The sequence below is a fragment of the Dipodomys merriami genome, unplaced genomic scaffold (assembly GCF_024711535.1).
Source record: "Dipodomys merriami isolate MVZ:Mamm:240054 unplaced genomic scaffold, mDipMer1.0.p SCAF_4, whole genome shotgun sequence".
NCBI classification, from domain to species: domain Eukaryota; kingdom Metazoa; phylum Chordata; class Mammalia; order Rodentia; family Heteromyidae; genus Dipodomys; species Dipodomys merriami.
The window spans coordinates 21,234,969-21,251,444 of record NW_027205603.1 but is presented as its reverse complement, the minus strand read 5'-3'; positions in this window follow the sequence as shown (position 1 = coordinate 21,251,444).

Here is a 16,476-nt window from a genome sequence, read left to right as displayed (position 1 = left end):
CAGCAAGACCTGGATTTCTTTGGAGAAGACCAGGATCTCATCTAGTTAACCTGATCATTTCAGGGATGAGTCTGGTGACATTAGAACCATATCAACCTTCTATTTAGTGAACTCTTAATACTTTCCAATTTCAGTTCCATTTCCGGAGTTTGAAATGAGAATACTTACACTAGCTGTTTTCTAATAATAGGATTCTCATAACCACTAATGGGAGTGTGCCAAGATGAATGAAACTGTCTCTCTGGCTGATCTCTAGCTAATGTGGATGCCAGTCAGCATGAGAAGAGGAACACTGGGCTGTGGCTGAGCTTTGTCTGACCCCTCATGTGACACTAAGTCACTTTCAGTAAACAGATCTCAGACTTGTTTTTGGATCTTAGCATCTCCCTTTCTAAAACAAAAGGATTGGATGAAATCTTTTTAAGTGTTCTTAGATTTTTAATATGCCACAATTCTCACTTTCTTTATATAAAATTTTCAATGCATAATACATACATATGTCAGAGAAATGCAAATTCACAGACTCTCTAAAGAGGGGAAGAAAGCAAAAAATGGAAGATTATATTATATTTAACTATATGTCAAAGGAGAACGATGATTTGATACCTCTATATGTTGTTCCTTTTAATAGATAACTCTGAAGCACCTGGCTTATTTTCTACATCTTTCATGAAGTTTTGAGAGTTCTGTGTGCTTTCAAATAAGCACTGAGTTCTCTGAAATGGATTTGTTGTGGCTACCCTTGCTCATAAGAGGTCTGAATATAACAATCCTTGCACAGAAAGGTAAAGGACAGAACAAATCGAAGGACAACTAATCAAATTTGGTCTTTGGGTTAGACATGAGAAGAAGTGAGTCAAGACACAAAAGGAGTGAACATGATAAAAATACTTATTAGGAAAGAAATGTGGCAGAGAATGGAGACTGCATAGCATAAATCCCCAGGAAGAAGTCACAGTTCATCTTGAGCCATTTTTAGGGTACAGACTACTTGGTTTTAGTAGCAGAGAATTAGGGGCAAGGAATAAAGGTATGCATAGTTTAACAGTCCTGATTCCAAGTGTAATCTGGTTGGTCATTATGTCTGTTCTGTTTCTCCAGAGTTCTAGAGAAATTGCTTTCATTGTCATTGCTTGAGGGGAGCGATCCCATTCCCATGAGGTGATTTCCCTAGCTCCCAGAGGCAGCTTGATTATTATTGGTAGTTATCCTCATTTGGGGGTGATCTGTCCTGCAAAGATCCTGAGGGGTAGTTTTCGTCCCTCATCTTACAGATAATTAATCAGACCTGTTCTTCCTGGAACCCAAGGTGATTACAAAGTGATTATAGAGAGAACAGCTAACAACAACCATCAACAAAAATGGAGTCAGAGATACAAGTTTTTTTTCCTTCTTTTAGTTGATTTGTGGTGGCCACAAGAATTTAAGTTACAAATATTCTTTCAATGGACTGAAAGTGGGCTGTCTCCAGGGTGAGACCATCAGCATTCATCAATGGAGTTTGTGCACTTATTGAGATTGCCTGTGAGAAATTCATTCCCTTGGTCCAGTCTACCGGGCTGCAGTTACCTGGGCAGTTTAATTACAGTATTTTATTTTCCTCAGAGAACTTGTGATCTCATCCTCTATTTTAGGTTTCATTTGCATTTTCTCATCGCTCAGGGCTAGTTGCTGCCTAACAGCTTTGAATGAGTCTCCTCCAGTTCACTGGGAGTATAAAACTCTCTACCGCTAAGATGGAAAGACTACCACATTCTTCTAGCAACTGATTATGTCACCACAAACGGAGATTTATGAGTCCTGACTCTAAAGAAATGGAAGGCAGGATGAATGATGAGAAGTTCCAGGTCTGCAAATACTTTCTTCAATAATTAGCCTGAAGTGGAGAGAAGGGAGAAATTAACCTCACTAAACTCCAATTTTACACAACCCAAATAATGCACTTCTAACATCTGACTGAGCATAGAAATTCATCGTGAGGTGATCTAGTTTAAAACTTCATTTGTAAAGCTCACACTGAAAGGCTTCAAGTAAAAGAAATGACGGTCTCCAAACACTCCCTACTGTGAGCATTCAACCCCTTAGCAACTTACTAGATCTCTCCAGTTCTAATACTATGAGGTTGCCCACTGGTAAAAGTGATATGATAGCATGTCTAAGAGAGAGAAGGTGAATCCTCTTCCAGGATGCAAATTCAGTAGAGCTAATGCACAGAAGCAATCATGTTCTTAAAAGCTCTGGCCAAGCCAGTGGGAGTTTTTGGTTCACCTGAGGTATGAGCTGCATCACTGACTTGGCAAGCCATTCCTCAGGTGCACACCAGTAGCTAAGCAATCAACTATTCAACCCATGCCGATATATACTCTCTACAAAGTATGGAGGAATGTATCATGGGGAAAAAGTGAGCCAAATCTATTAATCCACCAGTTGTGTATCTACCATATGAGAAATTATTTGGGACCTGATCAGAAGAAAGAACTACTAATATGTACAAACAAGGTGGCACCAGCTTTCCAGAATCTTCCAACTGAGCCCAGAATATATGATACGTCCTATTCATACATGTAGATTAAGGTATTAAGAATATAGCATATCCATGTCAGTGATGGAGACAGGAAATGAGGCAGGAGCTCCCAGGAAAAGGAAACTGGAATCCAGAGATACTTCTAAGCCAGGTGCTGGTGGCTCATGGCTATAAACCTAGCTACTCAGAAGGCTGAGATCTGAGGATTACAGTTTGAAGCTAGCCAGGGCAGAAAAATCTGAGAGACTCTTACCTCCAATTTACCTCCCAAAGTAAGCTTTGAATGAAAAACCAAACAGAAGCATATAAGGTCCGGAGTTCAAGCTCCAGTAGCAGCACACACACACACACACACACACACACACACACACACACACACACACACACACACACACACACACACACACACATTCTCTCTCTCTGTCTCTCTGTCTCTGTCTGTCTGTCTGTCTGTCTGTCTGTCTGTCTCTCTCTGTCTCTCTGTCTCTCTGTCTCTCTGTCTCTGTCTCTGTCTCTGTCTCTGTCTCTGTCTCTGTCTCTGTCTCTGTCTGTCTCTCTCTCTCTCTCTCTCTCTCTCTCTCTCTCTCTCTCTCTCTCTCTCTCTCTCTCTCTCTCTCTCTCTCCTTCCAGGAGTTACTTTGACAGAAAGGATTCTGGTAAATTAACCAAAATAGAAGCCTGCAGGGAGTTTTTAGTGACATTGTAGTTTCACCAGGAAACTGACAGGAGACCAGAACTATGTGACTTGCAAGTCACATCCAGAGTAGAGCCAACGTGGTTCCTTGGGGAAGTTAATGAAGAGAAAAGTATCTGAAGAAAACAAGGAGGGATTCAAAGCTAAGGGTAGAAATGCACCAAGAAAAGAGGAAGAGAATAGTTAGTAAGCACCTGCTAAGTATGAATAGTAATTCATTGTGCTAAATACTCTCTACATGTTATCTCAATTAATCCTCAAACCATTCATAAGACCAATATTATTGCTCCATTTCACAGATGAGAAACCAAAGCTCAGAGAAATACAGAAAATAGAACCAGGCGTGCAGCCCAGTCCTCTGACTTTAAACTTGAAGTTGTTCCTATCACTCTATTTCATGTTCCAATTCCTTAACCTGTTAGAATAAAAATCTAGGTCATGTGGGCTCCAAAGTTCATTTGAACTTCAGAGTTTTAGGAATCTACCATTCTAAATAACAGAGAAGACAATACTGACAGCAAAAGTACTTTAGGAAGCTGGAGAATAACCTAGAAATCTGGGAGATGATGAGTAATCTTGATGTAAAACAGGAGCCCTTACTCTCTCCTTCTTGCCACCTTTCTATCCTTGCCCATACCAATTAGACCTGTTTCAGAGACATACCCTGGAGGTGACTGCTCTGTCAACCATGAAGATTCAGCCAGAAATAAGCTAGGCCAGCCCCTGGGGATTGACCCAGGAACTAGATCTCTCTCCCTGCTGCGGCATCCCTGGGGATTGACCCAGGAACTAGATCTCTCTCCCTGCTGCGGCTGATGCCAGCTCCACCCCAGCTTCCCAAAGCTATCCCAAACAGAGACATCTGTGAGTGCCCCAGGCTTTGTTTTAAACTCATAGCAGCCCTCCTATGTCTATGGAGAATGTGTTCCAAACCTCCAGTGGATACCTGTAATCAAGGCTAGCATGAGCCCTACATGTATTATGTTTCTTTTCTATTTGTTTTTACTGTAATCTTAGCAACCTCAACATACCATTTATTTCCTTTCCATACTGAGAAATTTTACTCTTCTCTTAAAGGAAACACTTTCTACCTTTTGTTCAGCATGGTTGGATTGCCAGCATCACTATTCTGGTACTTAATGGCAATGATTAAGTAAATAAAGGTTACTTAAATACTAGTACTGTGATACTACAAAGTAGGTGACTAGCAGTGCTGAAGCTGAAGGTAAAGTATACAGTGTAGATACATTACACAAAGGAAAGATTCATATCCTAGTTAGGGAAGGATTGCACAAGAGTTTGCATTCCACTCAGCTCAGTATACAATTTTAAATTATGAGATGTTTATTTGAGAACTTTCCATTTGAAATTCTCAGATTGCAGTTGGCTACAAGTAACTGAAATCATGAAAAGGTGAATCTATGGATAATAAGGAAAACTCCATTTCATCTTTCAGCTGATGACTGGAGAGAGTAAGTTCTTACTAGGGGTCTAAAGGAAAAAAAAAACAAATCTTAGAATACAAAACTACAAAACAAAGTATATTCCTATGCCTTGATAAAAATGTTAAAAGTTGGGCTGGGAAGGTGGCTCAGTGGTAGAGTGCTTGCCTTGCACACATGAGGCCCTGGGTTCAATTCCTCAGCACCACATAAGCCAAAAGAAAAAAGCCGGAAGTGGCACTGTGGCTCAAGTGGTAGAGCATTAGCCTTGAGCTGAAGAGCTGAGGGACAGCCCCCAGACCCAGAGTTCAGGCCCCACGACTGGACCCCCCCCAAAAAAAAGATGTTAAAGTTAAACCTGACAGACATCACTCAGAACAAATATTCTGGCTGAGTCCCTGTCCTGAGCATCCCACTTATAATGGGTCACTTTTTTTCTTTTCGAACAGTCTGGATATCTCAGAAAAGAAAACTCAGAAAATTCCAGGAAGACAAGTCACTCAAGGCTCTTCTATCAAAAAGAATCCACAAGCCTCTAAAATATCATCTTCCCTTGGTAATTTTGGTAACTTTGGCTTATATGTACAGTGGAATGAAACCATATTCAACCAGGACCCACTGAGTATGAGAATACTATCAAAGGACACAAAGGAAGCTATATGAAAAACTTCGATGAGAATTAGTTTCTCTCCTTTCTGTATTCCTTCTTTCCTCTCTCCTTCCCTTTTGTCCTCCCTTCCTCTCTTTCTTTTCCTTTACCTTTTTTCTTTTTCCCTTTTCTCTTTTCTTCTCTTCCCTTCCTCTCACCTCCCTCCCTCCCTCCTTCTCTTCTTCCTTCCCTCCCTCCTTCCCTCCTTCCCTTCTTCCTTCCTTCCTTCCTTCCTTCCTTCCTTCCTTCCTTCCTTCCTTCCTTCCTTCCTTCCTTCCTTCCTTCCTTCCATCCTTCTCCTTAATGAACATTTACTTTGTCAGGTTGCATTATATTAGAGTTACAAATGTCAAAAAGGTAATACAAAAAATATATGGTGATCTCTTGCATGGATTACACTACCTTCCTCTCCCACCCTACACAGGGTAGAAACCAGGTAAATGGACTGTTCCTAAAAACTCAGGGACTGAATTCCCTTCAATGGCTTGTTAGGTGAAAGTTGTCTTCAAAAAGTGTTTTCTTTCTTGATTCTTTCAAGAATGAGAAAAAAGCTCTGAGACAGACTGTTTCCCATGAAAAATGAATGCCTTGTCATCCTGCAAATCTTCTCCTTCCCACCCACAAAGCTGGTCAGTCCCCATTCATCAGAGTACCACAGGCATGCAGAATAGCTTGTGGTGGCTCAGGCAGTGGCTGGAAGAGGCTTCCTGCCAGCCGGCATGGACTTGGCCCCCAGAACAGCCAGCAAGCAGCACAAGTCACCAAGGCTCCTTGGACTCCAGGCTAAAAGGAAATAGTACATTCCCTAGCTGTTACCTCATGACAACCACCAGCTCAAACAAAGTAGGAAAAAGCCATTTCACAAAACCCAGTCACTCTCCTTAACCAAGTTATAAAAGTCAATATCATTAATACTTGGAGCAATTCATATCAAGAGACTTTAGAAAGATTCCTGAAAAAAAAACACATTGCTTCAATGGTGCCCCTACCCCAAACTTGTAACAGAATATAAGTATGGAGAAATAATATCAGCAAATGCAAAAGAATGATCTTGATCATTCTTCAAATGATCAAGATCAAGACAAAGAGAAAGCAAAGAAACTTTCTAATTAAGGAAACTAAGGAAATTTTTTAAAAAACTAAATGAAAATTCAAGATCCCAAAGTAGATTCCATAACTATAAATGAAAATTTAGGATCTCAAAGTAGATTCTATAGCTGTAAGAGATATAATACCATTGATTAAAAAAATCTGAATATGAACTGTGGATTAGAAAACGGAGGGAAATCAGTGTACTTTGAAAATTGTACTATAGTTAAGTAGAATAAAGTTCTCTGTTCTTAGGAAACTGAAATAGCAACTGGTAAGGGGATATAATGACTTCAATAGTCAGGAAAAACATCTGTCAATGTATGTATGCAACTGCAACTATCTATCTGTAAATCATCTATCTAATCAGCACCTATCTATTTATTTGTCTGTCTCCTTTTCTGTGTACCCAGAAGAATATAGTAAATGTACCAGAATGTAAACACTTAGTATGGCTGGAGAAAAGCATGTTATGGAGTGGTGTTTGTTTTGTAGTATTCTTGCAACTTTTCTGGAAGTTTGAAATATAAACTGAGAAATTACCAAAAAGGTATTTCCAAAACTAAAATTTCAATAGAAATATGAGTAAGTTTACAGTTTCTCCTTCAAAAGCCAGTCTTAACTTGAGCATTTTGGAGGCTGAGGAGGAGGGTAATGAGTTTAAGGCCAGGAGGGGCTATTTAAAATGATCCTGTTTGAAAAGCAGAGCAGACACCCCTCTCTCTTAGGAATCTAATGGTGAGGTTCCAGCAGCCCAGAGATAGAGGAAGCACTTTCTACCTGTGGTCTCCCTGGGCAGAACACAGAAGTTGAAGGACTCTGAACCTTCAGAATGGCAGAAGGCAGATGTAGAAAATGCTTCAATCCCAAGGCTCCCTGACCTGGTGGTGAGTCCCACCATTTTGTCTCCGTATCTCTGTCCTGAACTCAATGCAACCTGAATTTCTCCCAGTGCACACACAAAATATTCCAGAAATACTCACCTTTGACTCTAGAAGCATGAGGGGGTCTCTTAAGTCTCCTTATGTATCTCATTATTCATTAGGTTCAAATGAGTCCATACCATACTGCTCCACTTATGTGATATTCTCAAAAAAGCTCTAGTGACAGAGAAAACAGTAGCAGTTTGCAGAGATCAGAGTGGTTAGGGTTCGATACCAAGATGGAAACATGAGAGTGATCTGAAGAAGACTAATGCAAATGTTCTGTTTTTGTTTTTGTTTCCAATGGTAAGGGTACCAGATTTCTAGATGTATTCAAAAATCAAAGCCTAGGCAAGCACTGGTGGCTCATACCTGTAACTGTGATCTGATTTAAAACTGTGATCATGATTTAAAACCAGCACAGGCAAAAAAGTCCATGAGAATCTTATCTCTAACTAACCAGAAAAATCTTGAAAGTAGAGGTGAGCCTCAAGTGGTAGAATACCAGTTTTAAGTGAAAAAAGCCAAGTAAGAGCTCAACGTCCTGAGTTCAAGCCCAACTACTGGCGCACGCTCATGCCTGCACACACACACACACACACACACACACACACACACACACACACTCAGAGACTGGTGCCAAAAACTTACTTTTACTATATGGAATTTTAAAAGTAAAACTAAAGAAACATTTATTTACTTAAAAATAATTTTACCTTCTTAATAGAAGATTTTAAAAAGTCACTGTATAAGACTGGGAAACTTTGACATTAAGACATAGTTGCAATTCTTTTTGTTGTCATGTTGCTTTGGGTAATTTGGAGAAAACATCCACCAGCAGAACTTAGCTTGGAATTCAGCAGTTTCCCCGATCCCCAAGTAACCTGTTAGAAATAGACATACTAGTAGCTTGCCAAAGTTTGGTGTACATGGTCATTTCACTGGCCTAGAGAATCTTCCTACAGGAGAGTGGCCATTTCTACTCAGAGAAGCCAGGGATGTCTCAAATAGAGGCAGGTGGTGAGGGCAAGGAGAAGCTATCAAGTTTCTGAATGTCTCATAAGATGTAATTATCTTAATGAGATCACCATGATCTTGAGGAGGACCATGCTTTTTTGTGATCAGAGATGTGATCTTGTTATGACCTCCAAATTGATTGGATGCAGAGGAAGTGGTAAAGACCCTTCATAGCTTCTACGTACTGTACACCTAAAATTGTGATTTGAACCACGTGCCAGTGATTCATACTTGTAATACTAGCTACTCAGGAGGTTGAGATTCGAGCATCATGGTTCAAAGCCATCTAGGGTAAGAAAACCCATGAGAATCTTATCACCAATAATGCACCCCCGACCAAAAAACAAATAAAAATAAATCTGGAAGTGATCTGTGGCTCAGTCCGTGGCTCAATCCATGGTTCAATGGTAGAACACTAGCCCCAGGCTCTGAGTTCAAGCCCCAGAACTGACACACAATATATTCCTTAAAATCATCCACTCCTTTTGCCAAGTTGCATGGATCACTGATTTATCGATCTATTTCCTACATGTTTGTGGTAACTGGCATTATATCAGGTGCTAGATGTACAATAATAATGTATATGCAGGGCTTCCTGCAGCACTCAGTCTCCTAAAGGTTGTGCTACAGGGCAGAGAATGTGATGCCAGCCGACAGGTATTCCAAGCCCCTGAGCAATGATTTCCCACGTTTTGATTTAACAAAATAAGGTTAGGTGCAATCAGTCACTACTGTGAATTGCTTAGCAAAATTCACTATCTGTGATTGACTGCACTGACAAAAATTATAAAATCCTGCCTGTTATCAGAAGTGCATGCCTGTAATCCTAGCTACTCATGAAGCTGAGATTTAAGAATCGTAGTTTGAAGCCAGTTTGGACAGGAAAGCCTGTGAGATTCCTATTTTTAGTTAAGCACCCAAAAGTCCAGAAATGGAACTGTGGATCAAGTGGTAGAAAATTGACCTTGAGCAAAAATGCTCAAGGACAGTGCTCAGGTCTGAGTTCAAGCCCCAGGACTAGCATTATCTATCTATCTATCTATCTATCTATCTATCTATCTATCTATCTATCTATCTATCTACCTACCTACCTACCTACCTATCTCTCCTCACCTCAGAAAGGAGCCCACACTGATTAGCTTCAATGGGAAATTGGTCCCTTGTGAGATGGAAGTCTTTATCCTAACACTAATGAACCTAAAAGGTGGTTACTTTTAACTTAATCTATAGTCAGCCATTAAACTCCCAAGTGATACATTTCCTTAGTGGTCTGATGTAGGATCTGCAGCAGGCAGCAACAGGCAGGAAGTAAAGATCAAATTGAACAAAAATGATGTTTACAAAATATCACCATTGTGGTTATGAGAAAGTAGAATGGGGAAAGATGAAAAATGGAGGAAAGAGGTGGAGTGGGAAAGAGAGAGAGAGAGGAGAGTGAAGAAATGGTATAGAATATTGGAACCTGGAGTTCCTTTGAGTGTCCTTCAAGCAAAGTATATACTACAAGAATTACACTTTCTAGTAGAAAAAAGTTTTCATTTTGCCCATCAGTTGTTAACTATGTTGTGTGTGTGTGTGTGTTTGAGAGTATGTGTGTGTGAGAGAGAGAGAAAGAGAGAGAGAGAGAGAGAGAGAGAGAGAGAGAGAGAGAGAGAGAGAGAGAGAGAGAGAGAGAGAGAGAGAGAGTGCATGTGCACATACATGTGTACTTGGTACCAACAGTGGGGTTTGAACTCAGGACCTGGCTGCTGTCTCTTAGGTTTTTTGTTTATTTGTTTGTTTTTTGTTCAAGGTTAGCCCTCTATCACTTGAGCTACAGCTCTATTTGCAAAATTTTTGAGTGATTAACTGGATAAGAGTCTCATGATCTTTTCTGCCTAGGCTGGCTTTGAACCATGTTCCACAGATCAGCATCCCAAGTAGAGTAGCTAGAATGACGGGCTGGAGCCATTGGCATCTGGCATGCTGTGTTGCCTTTTTAAAGCAATTATCATGTAACTCAGTTTTCTCAAACATAAATACAACATTTAAGCTAGAGAAGCTCTGTATTCATTGACTCTTTCGTTTCTTGGGGCTATAATCCTTACTTTGAGGTTCTCCATTGTTTATTTTCTAATTTGTTTCACCATTTTCTTTTGACACTTAAAAGAACTTTGTGAAAACTACTCTGTGACAGGAGATTTCCCATAAACAGCCTATCATATATGTTTCCTATTAGGGCTTCTGACATTCTACATGTTTTCAAAGGTAATTGGAAATACTGGAGACAATTTAAAGGGTCATTATTGTGTTAGCCAAGAAAATAGCTAATGATGACTTTAGCTACTGAGCTATTTAGCTGATCATACAGCCCATTAGTTCAATTAAGTAAATCGAATAGGAAAAACCATTTAGACTTAAAAAGCCACCCACTACTACCTATTACTTGCCTGGGAGGCTTCTATTTCAGGGGGAATTTGAATTGTTTGTTCATTCTCTATAGAAGAAAATGGCCAGGTCATCTGATTTGGCAGATACAGTGGTTCAAGATCACTTACAAGCCAAAAATGATCTTAAAGAACAATTTGAAGAAAACAGAGAAGATTGGAAGCTTCTGTGGAAAGCTGAACTCAAGCTATTTCTGGAGTGGCTTATGTCATGGAGGTAGAGCTAGGGAATAGCACATGGACTTTTCTTAAAGGAAGCATTTTCTGCAAGTCTGAGAGGCAATATGTAAGTCCAGATTTGCAGGAAGGCCAGGCACTAACATTCAGATGAACACTTACAATATCAAACATTCTGGTCATAGATTCAGATATTGTGGAGACACTTAAGCTTTCAAAGATTCAGATATTGTGGAGACACTTAAGCTTTCAAAGACCAAACCTTGGAGAAGTGCTGAGGTTAGCTGATAGTTTTCTCTCATTCAAATGGGCAGTTCATAGGATGTTTGAGGTGACTGGAGTACAGAGAATACCACAGCTCATATATTAATAGTTATTGGATAGTTGTTATACATAAACCATGCCATTGTGGAGAGAGTTGGTCTATTGAATGAATGATGAATTGTGATGAAGTCGTAAAGACTTCATCTAATTAAAAATTCAACAACTGATGTCATCAGTGGTATACTCGAAAGTGGGTAGGGACTGGCTTTCCCGCACAACCCTGAAGCATTTTCTGATTGTCAAGGTAGAGAACCTCCTTCATGATGACAATCAAGCTGCTAATGTGATGGCATGTTGCTTTACCCAGCTGCTAGAAATTCAACAACTGGCTATAATGAGAGGGTATACTTGCACTACTAGCTGTAACTTAAAATGAATAATAAAGAATACTTTTACCTGGATTTATATTCTAAGAAAATAATTCTTTTTTTCTTTCTTCCTCCCTCCTTTCCTTCCTCTCCCCTCTCTTTCTTTTCTTTTCTTCATTTTTTTGTGCCAGTACTGGGACTTGAACTCAGGGCTTGGGCACTGTCCCTTAGTTTCTTTGCTCAAGGTTAGCATTCTACCTGTTGAGCCACAGCTCCATTTCTGCATTTTTGCTGACTAATTGGAGATAAGTTTCACAGACTTCTGTACCTGAGATGGCTTCAAACCTTAGTTCTCACATTTTAGCCTCCTGAGTATCTAGGATTACAGTGTGAGACACCAGCTTCATGCTAAGAAATTAATTCCTGACAGCACATTTTGCTGCCAATCACCCTAAACTGGGAGAGGGTGTGACATTTGCACTGTGAATAAGCCTATGGGAAAGGCTGGGCTAGTCACCAATGGCTTACCCATATACCTAGCTTACTCAGGAGGTTGAGATCTCAGGATTGAATTTCAAAGCCAAATGGGCAAGACTCTTCTCTCCAATTAAGTAGCAAAAGCCAGAAGCAGAGGCATGGTTCAAGTGGTAAAGTGCCAGCTATGAGTAAAAAAGACTAATGAGATTAAGGTGCCCTGAGTTTAAGCCCTCGCACCAACACATGCACAGACACACACAGACACACATACACACACACAGACACACACACTACATATAAAACACTTAACGGAATAAAAATAAGTTAGTTATAACAGGAATTTGATACAGGAACAAAAATCTGACTCTAGGTCAATGGGTCCTGAAACATAAGTGATTGCCACTTAGAAAAGAAGAAGTTTTGATGCTTCTCCAGGAACTTACCATGAGTCTAACCTTTCCTTAAGAGATGGCTTTGGACTAATTGTGCCTATGGTAGAGGCAGACCTGCATTCTCTAAGGCTGTCTATCTCCTTCTGTCTACCTTCACCCTTCTCTCAGCTTATCCAGTTGCTGCATTTAATTCTGGCTTTGATGTTTTGATGTAACTTCCTTTTCCTCTCCTCAATTTTCCTTTTACCTGTATATCACACGGTGGTCACTACATATTATGCCATTTCTATGCTGAAATATTCACTGCTAGAAGCAACCCACGAAAATCAAATTGGCAAAATGCCATACATGAGTTAATCCTCTATTATAAAAGTGGTATAACATAAAACTGGTCACTTACATTATTTTATTGCTACTTATTTATTGAAGCTTCACTTTCGAGCACAAGTCTAGTCCATGACTATTTGCTGAGTGGGAAATGGATGGATGGTGGAAGCTGGAACTTTGTCAGCTCATTTTCAAGACTCCAGGGCTAAGATGCATTTTCCAACTTCCATATTTTTCTTTCGATTCCCTGTTTATTCCTAGCAAATGGTAAATCTTGCACAGTGGGTGGGGGAGGATTTTGGCAGGAAGCTCCTACTCTTTTACCTGTCAACTTCCTTTCCGGAAACACATGATGAGAGAGAATAAGAAAGTGGGAAACGCTGTGAAATTGCAAACAGTTGGCAGAGCAGCAAGTGAACTTGAGTGGGTGGTGTTGGACTCCATTTCTCTGTCTGATCTGAGTTTGTACAACAGATGTCCTGGGGACTGGGGTCTGGCAGTGCTCATTTGGGGAGGTGAGCTGACTAGGGAAAAGTCCAGGCCACGACTCAAGGTGACAGCTGATTGCTTCAGGCTGATGAGCCCTCTGGTCCTGCTAGGTGGCTCTCCAGTAGCACCATGACCACTTTCAGTGCTAAGAGGAATGACAAATATTGCCAAGATAACGTTTTTGTAAGGCTAGAGTACCAGAACTAGATTGCAGGAGGTTTTCCCCTATATACTCTGGTTTTGTGTTTATTTCTGAGTAAATCTTAACTTCTGATTTTAAAAAAAAATATGGCATCTCGGAAACCTTTTGTGTTCTGCTTTTAATTTTAAAAGTGGCAGGACCATACAATAATTTTAGTGTGCTTTTGTTTTCTGTAATCACCCTGATATCTCCTGTGTGTGCAGTGTTTAATACTTCTGCTTATCTCTGCTTTTCTTTCTCCCGTGGTTCTTTCTCTCATAATACCCTTTCTAGCTTTCATATTTCTCCAAGTAAAACAACTACAAAAGGACCTCAGGAAATTGTAGATATCATCATCTGTTTAATATACTAAATATATTCTTCTCAAGATTTTCACAATAAAAATAATAAAAAGAAATAATTATCTACAACAAAGAAAAAGTTCACTTACAATGATCAATTCACAATTAGTCTTTTACTTGATTATTTTAATTTATGTGTAGGTCACATTGAGTTTTCACCTCAAGACAGATATGGGTTTTATAGCCTTTATTTGACCTATTAGAAATTGAAATTAAATAGATTTTTTTTCTGTCATTTAAATTTCAAACAAAAGTGAAAATTTATAAAAGATGTGACATCTGATTTTTTTGGAAGTTGGTGGAGAGACAATGTCTGTTTCTAATTACACAAACTAGTTAAGAAAAAGAATTTTAGTCAGCTGACATTTTTCCTTTCATTAATTATGATTTAAACCAGCTCATCCTTTTGCTGTTCATTATTTATATGCCATCTAATGACTGGTCTGATTGAATTTAAACATTTGCTTCTGTCTCTGTAGATGTAGAACCCATGTCTAAAAGAGTCCTGCTTCATAACAGGAGTTTTATGATGTCATGTTTCCTATGATCTATACCACTTCAAAGTTATTTCTCTATTCTCCAATTTTCATGTTCTTCTCATGCCCATTAAACAATGCAGGGAAGATCATTAGTCTCTTAATGACATTGTCAATTAAGAGTGAATAAGTGATAAACTCTACAAGCCTAACCTTAAATTATTTATCATTACATCTTAGAGAATGTTTTCATCAATATTAGCCAATTATTCTTACTCATAACTGGGACTCTAAAGCCAATGAAAGAACTCAAGTACAAAGTCTCTAGCTTAAGGAAACTGGAAAAATTATCATACCGTCTACTACCTGCTTGCATCATTTAAATGGCCTCAAAGACCTTAGCATTGTAGCTAGTAGAAACTGGATCCCTAAAGACATTTTCCTTGTGCCCTGAAGGCAAATCTTTGCCCTGCTCATACAAGAAGTGACTAAAAAGAGAAAAATGCTGTGGACACTCTAATTAGAAAGTCCTTATGATTATAAAATTGGAGAAGGATGAGGATGGTAACAACTAGAAATAACATTTCTGGGTTTGGCCTTATAGTGACCATCTTTACTCTCACTTGCATATACAATTCATTAACTTTGAGGATAGGTGATTGGTGCTGCCTTTACCTTGTATTCCAGAGTAAACACGAATTATTTCCTAATGCCAATGTGAGCACTTGCCTATTCATACTTGGAGGAAATGCAAACATTATTCTGTGTTCTATACATACCCACTCAGCACAATCTCTTCTCCCCAGAGTGCAGTAAATAAGTAATGAAACCATATATCCATGCTTTACACAACTTGGTGTGTGAACAATAATAAATTGCCTTAAAATTGGTTCAGGTTACTACATTGCTAGGAACAAAAAAAAAGGAAAAAAAGCTAGAAAACAATGAAGTCTGTTTAGATTTCATCACTTTTAGATTTCATCACCCAGTAATCATAAAATTTTAAGGCTAAAATAAATGTTAGAGATTGCAAAATAAGAGCAGGCGTGAAGATGAGTCACTAGTATAATGTAAAATCATGGGACTTGGAATCAGGAGACTCAGGCAGGACAAATGTTTCACAAACAAAGAAAGCCATTGTAACTTCAATGAGATGTATAGATCAGGTAGTTCATCAAGAATTGCCTATAGAGATTAGATTTTGAGTGTAGCAGGTAGGAATCTCCAAATTCTGGAATCATAAACATTTTTATTTTACATTTAGATGTTTCCAACACAAGCAGAACTGCTGATCAACAGATTATAAAAATGTGAAATATATATAAAATATAATTCAGCTAAATAACTTATTCATATAGAAATTATGCACATATATAAATTAACATACAACATATTGTTGATGTTTACATTATATATACACAAACATATTTGTGTGTGTGTGTGTGTGTGTGTGTGTGTGTGTGTATCCATTGGGATTGGGAATGGAAATGAAAGGAGGTTTTTATGAAATTCCTATTAGAAGATATGTATTTTCTATGGTAAGTAAAAGATCAAGTATAATCAGTACAATATAAACACTATTAAAAGAAGTAGCTAGGACCAGTGAGTCATGCCTATGATCCTAGTTATTTGAGAAGTGGAGAATGGCTAACCTGGTAAATAAACAATAAGTGAGATACCATGTTAACCAAAATAAAGCTGGGCATGGTGATTCATGACTTTCTATCATCCCAGTTATGCAGAAGCTATAAAGGAAGCTGTGCATGCTGGCCTGGGCAAAAAGTGAGGCACTAATGACAGTAACATGTACATACTTTTGAGCTTTTCTGCTCATCGGATAAGATTATCCTAGATGTGCACTAATTATTGCAAATAAGGGAAACCATGGGACCTATGTTTCTTTGGGTCTGGCTTATTTCACTTAATGTGATTTTTAAGATGATGGTAAGGGAAATGAACTCCAAGATATGGAAACAAGAGTACTGTGTGATTTTTTTCTTTGTTTCTTTTGTATGTTCTTCCTTCTATGGTTTATCCCTGTTGTCACTGTATTTGGTTTTAGTACCCTGTATTTTGTATATACATTTATCTAATTTGGGGAGGGGAAGGGGAATAACAAAGTCCTGAAACAAGGATATAGGATGACCCATTGCAATAATGATACTCACAAGACAATAAGTAGGAAATCAACCTTACAAC